Below are 9,658 nucleotides of genomic sequence, written 5' to 3' on the forward strand. Positions count from 1 at the left end.
TTGTGCCTTGCCATTCGACACGCCCCTAACCCGGAAATGACCTGCCACTTCCTGAGCGCGCCACGCTTTGGCCAGACCTCTACTCGTGCTCGCTGCTGGATTTGTAGTTCGCAGTCGTAGTTTGTTGGGGTCGTGTCTATTTGTACGTCATGGAAAGCAGGCTATTTACCAAAGTATTAATAGTATGCAGACTAACCAGAATGAAAGGTATATATCATGCGTAAGGATACCCCTGTGTATTTGTGTTAAAGTTGTTTTTGGAACAGAACCAGCTAGAAAAGTAAGCAACGTACACCACATAAGTCGTTCTCACGTTAAAGAAAAATATGTAAGGGGATTTAAAAGCGATAGATACTAACTATCCAAAACAAACTTTTAAAAGATGTTTTCACTTTCGTATTTTTTTTTTTTTGTAAATGGAAACCTTATTAGCAAAAAGTCCATTAACGCTTTTTTAAATGTTTTAGACAAACTTAGTAAGTCAGTTACTCATGCTCCGTAGTAAAATTATACAGAGCAACAATATCGAAGATATATTTTTTTAACAAATTTAATTCTAATTCTGCAATGAGAGGAGGCTGCCCTGGTGTGGTTGGGCTAAAGCAGAAACCAGCCTTGGATGAAATGCCAGTCCTTTGTAGGAGTTAAAAGTAACTACCATACAAACGTAACATTCAATACAAATGCTTAGGACCGCTATACTCATACTAGGTAGGGCCTTCAAAAACAGCCTGAATTGAATCTTCCAGGCATCGATTTCACATGATGTTAAAAACATGTTGTTGAGATTCTGACTCAGATCAACATATTATAGTATGCAGTTTTTGCAGATTTGTTCACTGAAAAGTCATGTTGTGAACCTCAGGTTCTACTACATTACCAAGGTGGTTTGTTGGCTTCAGATCCAATGACTGTGATTTGATTACATAAACTTTATTAACCCCAAAGGGGAATTTAGATGCATGCAGCTGCATAAACATCAAAAAGACGCACAGAACAAATAATACAATCAACAGCTTGATACCTAAAAGTATATTGTACAGAAATTGCAAAATGAACTTGAAGAGTAGAAGCATTTAGTTTGAGACTTTGGGAAGAAGCTTTGAATTACAGAAATCCCCAGAGGGCCATCTTGGCGGAATAAACTTGTAGCTAAAGTTGCCCTCCCAGAGGGCATTCTTCCTGATTGTGTCCAATTTTGCAAACATTCTCTTTTCCACCACATCTTCCAGTGTGTCCAAGGTTAAGCCAGTGATGGAGCAAGCTTTTCAGGCATTATGTGTCTTTTGAGCTAACATTGCTTTCCCAAGAGACCATAGCACAGAACAGTAAAGACCACTGAAGAACACTGGACTCATATCATGTTCATGAAACTAGTTTGAGACTTGATGCATTACCGTGCTGGAAGTAGCGCTTAGAAGGCGGGTAAACTGTGGCCATGATGGTATGCACGTGGTCAGCAACGATATCCAAATAGGCCATTGTATTTAATGACTGATTGACATATGCCAAAAAACATACCCCCACATTATTGCATCACCACCAGCCAAAAATCTCACCCTTTCGTCTGTGGGCCTCAGAAATCAAGAGTCTTCAGGCTAAGATGTCCAGTTTTGGTGAGTCTGTGCCCACTGCAGCCTTATCTTTCTTTTCTTAGTTGACAGGAGTGGAACCCTACAGGTCTTCTGCTGTTGTAGCCCATCTGCTGCACAGTTTGTATTGTGCATTCTGAAATGCTTTTTTTCTGACTCAAAATGTAGTGACATTTTTATATTAAGTAGGACAGCAGGGCGTAGCTATGCCCAGCTTCAGTCTTTGTAATAAAGTACTAGCATTTTCTGTGCTTGCTTTACTTACATAAGAATATGGTTGCCCTTTCTGCATGTTAGAAAAAAACTAGAAAGTTGAGAGACTGGTTGGATGTAATAATGGCTCTTCATGGCAAGAGTAAAACATTTTTTTTTATTAAAATATGCCAAACATCCTAGAACAGCTTTCTTTTTCCTAATCAATTGAAATTAGTAAAACATTATCAGTTTAAGATCGGAAGGTCACAAATATGTTAATCTTTGCTTACACTTCTTGGTAACTTGATCCATTTATTTACAGTTTTCTATCTAAAGAGAGTTATTTAGATTTGTGTTAAAAGTACCCTTTGCATGCATGTTCTTGTTCAAGATGCTTATTTAAGGTGGTGGCTTGCAGCCACCTTTTCCATTCAATATTTCAAACACTTGTTTTCATACAGACATAAGATAAGGCAGGAGTCAAAATGGTCCCCGGCCCATTACAGAGCATGCATACACAAACTCACATTACCTCTTAATTACTGTTTTCTTAAACTGAAAAGATTCAGTTTGATTGATCTTGCTTTATAGTTAATATAAAAAACTGGACTCTTTGTCCACAAAGAGATGCATAAAATCATTTACTTTATTACAAGGACTATATAGAACAAACCCAAACTAACAATTGCACTCAGTTAATTTCTTGTAATAAAGGTAACACCAAGTCTTTGTTTTCATTACTTAATGTTACACAACCTCCTGACTCTTTACCATCTTGCCTTTACTTGACTGCTTTCTGTAATTCTCTTATGTCCTTTTTTAATGAGAAAATCCAGAGGATACATCAGCACCTCGGTCCAGATTGTCCCTGTATTTCTTTTGAACTACACTCACCTATTCACTCTTTTTCTTCTTTCCAGCTTCCCACCCCCAGAAATCTCAGATCTCATCTGTAAATCGAAGTCATCTACTTGTTAGCTGGATCCCCTTCCCACAGTTCTAGTTAATGCCTGCCTCCCCTCTTTGGTCCCTCTCACTTCTGCCATAATTCACTCTTCTCTCACTACTGGTACTGTTCCTTCTTCTTTTAAAACTGCTGCAATAACTCCAATACTGAAAAAACCTGGTGCTGATCCTACTAACTTCAATAATTTTCGCCATATTTCTGATTTGCCCTTTATCTCCAAAATTCTTGAAAAAATAGTAGCTATCCAACTTCACTCCCACTTATCTCATAATAATCTATATGAAAAGTTCCAGTCTGGTTTTCTCCCCCTTCACAGTACAGAAACGGCAATTGTTAAAATTGCCAAAGACCTTGTTATGGCTGCTAACTCCGGTTTAATTTCTATTCTCATCCTCCTTGTTCTCAGTGCGGCCTTTGATACTATTTGTCATACCACTCTCCTTAATAGATTATCTTTGACTGGCATTACCCACACTCCACTTGATTGGTTCAGATCCTACCTCTCAGCCCGCACTCAGTTCATTCAGCTTAAAACTTTCACATCCCAACCCACCGCTGTTACCTCAGGTGTGCCCCAGGGCTCTATCCTGGGACCTCTTCTTTTTATTATTTACCTTCTTCCCCTTGGCAATATCTTTCATAAATATAAATTAATTTTCACTGTTATGGTGATGACACCCAGTTCTACCTTGCTAGTAAACTCACCTCTTCCTTTCCACCATCTTCTTTTATTGACTGCATTGCTGAAATTAAATCCTGGTTTTCTTCAAATTTTCTTAAACAGTGACAAAACTGAGGTTCTCCTCGATGGCTCAAAATCATCATTATCCCAAGCCAATAATCTTTCTCTTGTAATTGATAACTCTGTTGTTTCCCCATCACCTCAGGTCAAGAGTCTGGGTGTCATCCTTGACAGTAGTCTATCTTTCCAATCTCACATTAATACCATCATCTGGTCTGCTTACTTCCACCTACGTAATATTAATCACATCTGCCCCTCCCTCACTACCCATACCATTGCCATTCTTGTTCACAGTCTTGTTACTTCTTGTCTGGACTATTGCAATTCACTCCTCATTGGTCTCTCTAATAAATCTCTCCATAAGCTTCAGCTAGTCCAGAATTCTGCAGCTCGCATCATTACGCAAACCTCATCAATTCACCATATTACTCCGGTCTTGCAGCAGCTTCATTGGCTCCCGATTAAGTTTTAAACTGATATTAAAATTCTGCCATTAACATTTAAGGACATTCTTAACCTCGCCCCTCCATATCTGTCCAACCTTCTTCATGTTGCCATTCCCTCCCATAACCTTAGATCCTCTTCCTCCATCCACCTGACCGTCCCTCTTGCCTGTCTAACCTTCAGCTGTTCTGCTCCCAAGCTCTGGAATTCATTACCTGCTGAGCTTAGAAATATCAAATCATATTCATCCTTCAAATGTAAACTTAAAACGCATCTGTTTAAAATGTCTTTGATTACAGTAGCTTTGTTTGGTTTTAATTTTTATATATTCTGTATTTTCTGATGTTTTAATGTGTCTTTTTATTTATTTATTTATTGTTTGTTCGGTGTCCTTGGGTTCTCAGAAAGGTGCCTTGTATAAATAAAATTTATTATTATTATTATTATTATTATTATACATTATTAATATCGCAGACTCCTGGAATAAATTGTGGAGCTGTTAAATTGTTTACCACTTTTATGTTATTTCTATAGTCTAGAGACCAAACCTGTCTTTGGGAAGACTTGAACGTTTCATACAGATTAAAACCTAAAGCCTGGTTCAGCACTATAGGGACCTCTGCTGGCCATAGTCAATTAGTCTGTTTTACTGTAAAGTGTTATTTAAATAGTCTTATTATTTTACTAATTCATAATTATAGTGGTATTGTAATTAGTTTTATACTAAGTTGATTAGATATACTGAAAGCAAAGATGGCATGGTCTTGCATTAGTGAGTAATGCTCATTCAGCATGTTATGTTCAAATTCTGCACTTGTTTGTTCTTTATATGAATTTACATATTCTCCCTGTGGCTGGGTGAGATTTTTTTTTTCCTTTCTAAATGCTATCCGTTTCCTCCCACATTCCAAAGACATGCATGTTTAATTGTTATTTATAAATTGGCTTATATATGAATGTTCAGGGCTGGTCTGTACTTTTCACTCAGCGTTGCAGGGAAAGGCCAAATGAATAAAACAACATAAAATTTTAAAATGGTACTGAAAATACAAGAAACAACATAATTACTGAAATAGAAGGTTAAACATTTAGACATTTAATCCCAACATATATCATAGGAGATAGAATGTCAGGTTTCTTAAAATAAAGTCTCAAGCAGTGGAGCTTTAGTCCTCTTTGTTAGCTCTACATGGCAGTCAGAGGTTCTGAGAGAGGGAGGCTATTTCAGTTTACATTACCAAGACTTGCCGTATAGCTGGCTAAAGTAAATGCAAAAAACCCTATCATTTGTTTTTCTCATGTGAGAGCACCAGGGAAGACTCCTTTGTAAACTGTAAGAAAGAATGAATTTGAATGTTATTTACATGGTCTTATTCTTTTATTTTTCTTGATATTTTGTTAAAATAAACATGAGTTCAGGAATGTAATCAAAGGCCTTAAATGCCCCTTAAACTGTTATTCAACAAGTTCTTCAGTCTGGGTTTTGGCTTAATGTGTTACTCCATTTTTTAGCATTATTTCAGACTTTGACTGCATTTAATGAAAGAGTGCAGTTTTCAAAGAGATTTTTTTATATTAAAAGGTTAACCTGCAACCTTTCAAATACCAAAGTCTTCTGGAAAGGAAGTAACTGTTCTAATTTATCAAATTGTAAGTCTGCAGATATTTTTTTAACATAGCCCAACCTTGATGTCATAAATCTTCATAGTTGTATTCACTTTTGTATTTCCTGTCTAAATCCAAAACCTTTAACTGACTGTAATAAACACAGGAAATCAGCACTGGGGATATTATCATAGGGTGGCAATGACAGTATCCAGACAATGGGAATTAGAACATTCATTTGGTATTTTTCAGTTAAATGGTACCTTATATCCTGTTACAGTCTCCAGGCAAATCACTTCCACTCTGCAAATTATTTTTTTGTCCTGTGTTTAACCAATATAATGCAACTAACTCAAATGCATTAATGTGTAATGTTACTTGGCTTCTCTTTGTAATTTTATAATTCCCAATACTTACTGAGCTGTCAGGAAGGCAGTCTTATATTCCCATTTGCAAGACACTGTAAAACACCACTGTCAACACATATGGGGTAGTGTTCAGTGTATTAAGAATTAAGAAGTGTTAGAGGTTAGAGCTTCCTCTATTATTTCTATCATTTCTTTTCAGTAAAGTTGACATTTTATGAGGCCCACTTCCCAGGATGAGTGAACAAAGAAGCTGAAAAGACTATTTAGAGGTAAGATGAATGCACGGTAAATCATTAATATCTGTGTGATTTGTAATTTATTTACAGACAGACTCAAAGATATACCTTATATGAATCAGGTGATATGGGAAGGGAATGAGTTTCTTAGTCTAATAAATGGGGTACAAGGAAGCCATCACCAACTTGGGCTCAAGACATCACTGTGTTACAGGACATAGAGTCATCGGTCAACCTAATATATTTATAATGTCATTACATAGTCTAGCAAAATTCTGACAGGAACGTGTTAACCCATGTGAAACACGTCACCGTGATTAGTGAATACAATGATGTGTCTGTCTTCCTTACCTCACGAAACTGTCTTACCTTGAAACATCTGTTTTCCTTACATGAAAAACTTTAAGAGAGTCACGACTGAGTCTGTGTTTCTTTTGTCTGTGTTGCTTCGTCAACCTTCTTTGTCACTATATCATTTGCTGGGAGGGTTGTTTTACAATCTCACAGCTATTTCTGTCTCAGGAGAAGATGAGACAAATAGTGATATAATCTAGGTTAATCTAGAGGAAGGTTGAGTGTTATAGGAACAAGGCTCAGAGACAGCAACCACTGTTGCATAAATGACATCCTTACAAATTGAAGCACAATTAGCTGTTGAGCCAAATAACTTCTAGTTTAGCAGAACTAGTTTCTGACTCAGAGATCCAGAGTTCATGGCAAGCCTGTCCATGTGAGGATATACAATAAAAATTCATATCTTTCAGAGGTGTAAAATCATGACTATGTTTTTTTCTAATGCAGTACATCTGAAGACACATCTGTTTTTTTTGTAATATATTTTTCAATGATTACAAGTCTTTCTGGTCCATTGACATACCCACCCACCCCCAAAAACTGTTATACCTCATGTATGTTTATAGAATTGCAGGCAAAAATTACCTACCAGCCAAAGAAAACAGTCACTATTATTAACAGATACATATAATATACAGACATAATAAATCTATTTTGTCAGCCAATTTTTTGACATGTCTGTTCCGGCTTTGGTGGGTATGAGGTAAGAGCCGGTCTCAAATGGGACACCAGTCAGTTGCAGGGCAAGTTATCACCTCTGTCTTCCTGTGTAACCCCAAGAAAGAAACTGGCCTGCCTGTGCTCAAACTGGAAAAAGTTATCTGTAAATAGTTGTATTCTGATTGTGTAAAGTAGAATCAATAAATGAATGATTAATTAAGTGGAAACAAAATGAAACAATAAAACATATAAATGATGATATAGGTGAAATAATAAGTAATTTAATAATTAAAATAGGAAGTAATTTTATAATTAAGTGAATGTCCTGTGTTGTTGCCGTATGTACATGCATTGTCAATATATGTTTATGCACCAGTGAGAGAATTAACAAATACTTCTCATTGTACCTAAAGTACGATGAAAATAAATTGAATTGAACTGAAATATGTTCTATTATGTTGTTACAGAACAACACAGGGAAAACAAAGAATACACTACACTTACAAGTTAAAAAGATTAAAATGTATCTAATTAGCCTACTTAAGCATGCTTTGAATGATTCCAGTAGTTGAACTTGACAAACAGACTTGGGAAGAAAGGGAGCAGGACGCAAAAGTTAAAAATGAATATTCATCCTGAAATGGAAAAAAATTAGTCTTTGTAATGCTTAGAAGGCTGGTATTGTAGGATCTTGGTGGTCTTGCAAAGCTGTATGATTTAAGCAAGGATGCTGGATAATCTGGCTTGTTCAAATCAATCAATCACAAGAACAAAAATATCACCCTATGGATAAAATCATTGCTATTCTATTAGCCTCTGTTGTGTTGAAATAAGACATTTCAAAATAACTGAAGATTGAAAAGAGTAGAAAAGTAAATCAGAGAGTTTGGGTCTCCATCTGGAGAGGTACAGCCTTCAGAGGAATTCTCTGTCAGATTTAGGTATCTGAATAAAGAATGTAATAAAGTAATGGTGCACAGGGCAGCTAGCTCATCAAAATACCAGCGTTTGTGAGAGAAGCAAATAATGAAGCATGATAATCTCCAGACCCAAATGAAGTTTGCTAGAAAGTGAAATATGTACCAGTTGACTTGATAAAGGGTATTGTGGGGCAAACCAACACCACCATTGCCAAACTGAATCCCTTCAGTGAATTATGGTGGTGGCAGCATTATAATGTGGGTCAGAGCAACTGTTTAGAATGAAAGCAGAAATAGATGGAGCATGGTGCTGTAAAAATATTGAAAGGAGTTTGATTCAGTCAAATAAGAAGATAAGCTTAAGGAAGATTTTAACTGTTTGCAAGATCCCAAGACCAAAGCAGCAATGGTGAGAAAAAAGAATCTGTAGCACAAAATAAATTTGGAGCAAATCTGCCAAAGAGGGATGGCCAAACCCAACAAGCAGGTAGAACACTGATGGCAAAAGCCGGACAGCTGTTATGATGACAAAAGGCAACGTATCCAGATTTGTGTAGGGGACTGAAAACTTACATACTTATAACTTTACAAAAAATCTGCTGACTAAAAAATATCCCTTGCAGTTTATATTTTTTAGTATGTGGGTTTGAAAAAATAAAGAATGGAACAAGATGTGTAAATATTTGGAATCCAGCAATAATTAAAAACTGTTCAATACTCTGGACAAGAGCTGTGATAGATAGACACAAACTATTTAGTACTTTAAGCTGATTACAAAAAAATGTTCAGAAGTATTAAAGGGTTGTTTATATTTCATTAATAAATTACAGTATATAACTGGTTTCTTTTTTCCCGATATGTAGTCTTTTCAAACTTTAAAGCTTGCTTTTCATTTTGTCTTAATGACACCAGCCTTTGCAGTGAGTACATTGCTTTAAAATGTGAACCTAAAAATCCCTTAATGTTTAAGCCAAATGCAACTTAAGCAAGTAATGTATTAATTTTTTCTCACTACTCAAAGCGCTCTCCTCACAGGAAGCAAACCTACAGCCTCCTTACTGCAAAGCAGCAGCACTACCACTGCAACGCCTGTGTATTATGCTGATAAACATCTTATGACGCAAGCTGAATGTCCCTAAAGTACATCAGATACTGGTAATCATCAGACCGTAGTTAACTGATTTTTGCCAGCCCTGGGACAAGACCATGGCACATGACTTGAAACTCACATTGGTTATGTGGTGTCCCAGTTAATTCACCTACTTTATAATAAGATCTGTCTATATGGACTTTGCACATTATCCCATTTTTTCTGCATGGTTTTCTTCTGAACACTCTGTTTTCTTTAACATCACAACAACGTGTTAGGTTAAAATCTGTGTAAATTGGTGCCATGTTAGTGTGGTTATGTGAGTAAGTGGGCTATGTAATGGATGGGCACATCATTGGGGTTACATCAGGAGGTATTTTACATAGTACTTTGAACAGGCTTGAGTAAAACAGTGGATGGTTATTAGTGTAAGACCATATGAATATTTGAATACAAATTAACAGGCGGAGTTTAGGGTCTCGAGA

The sequence above is a fragment of the Polypterus senegalus genome, chromosome 12, assembly GCF_016835505.1.
Source record: "Polypterus senegalus isolate Bchr_013 chromosome 12, ASM1683550v1, whole genome shotgun sequence".
In the NCBI taxonomy this organism is placed as follows: Eukaryota; Metazoa; Chordata; class Cladistia; order Polypteriformes; family Polypteridae; genus Polypterus; species Polypterus senegalus.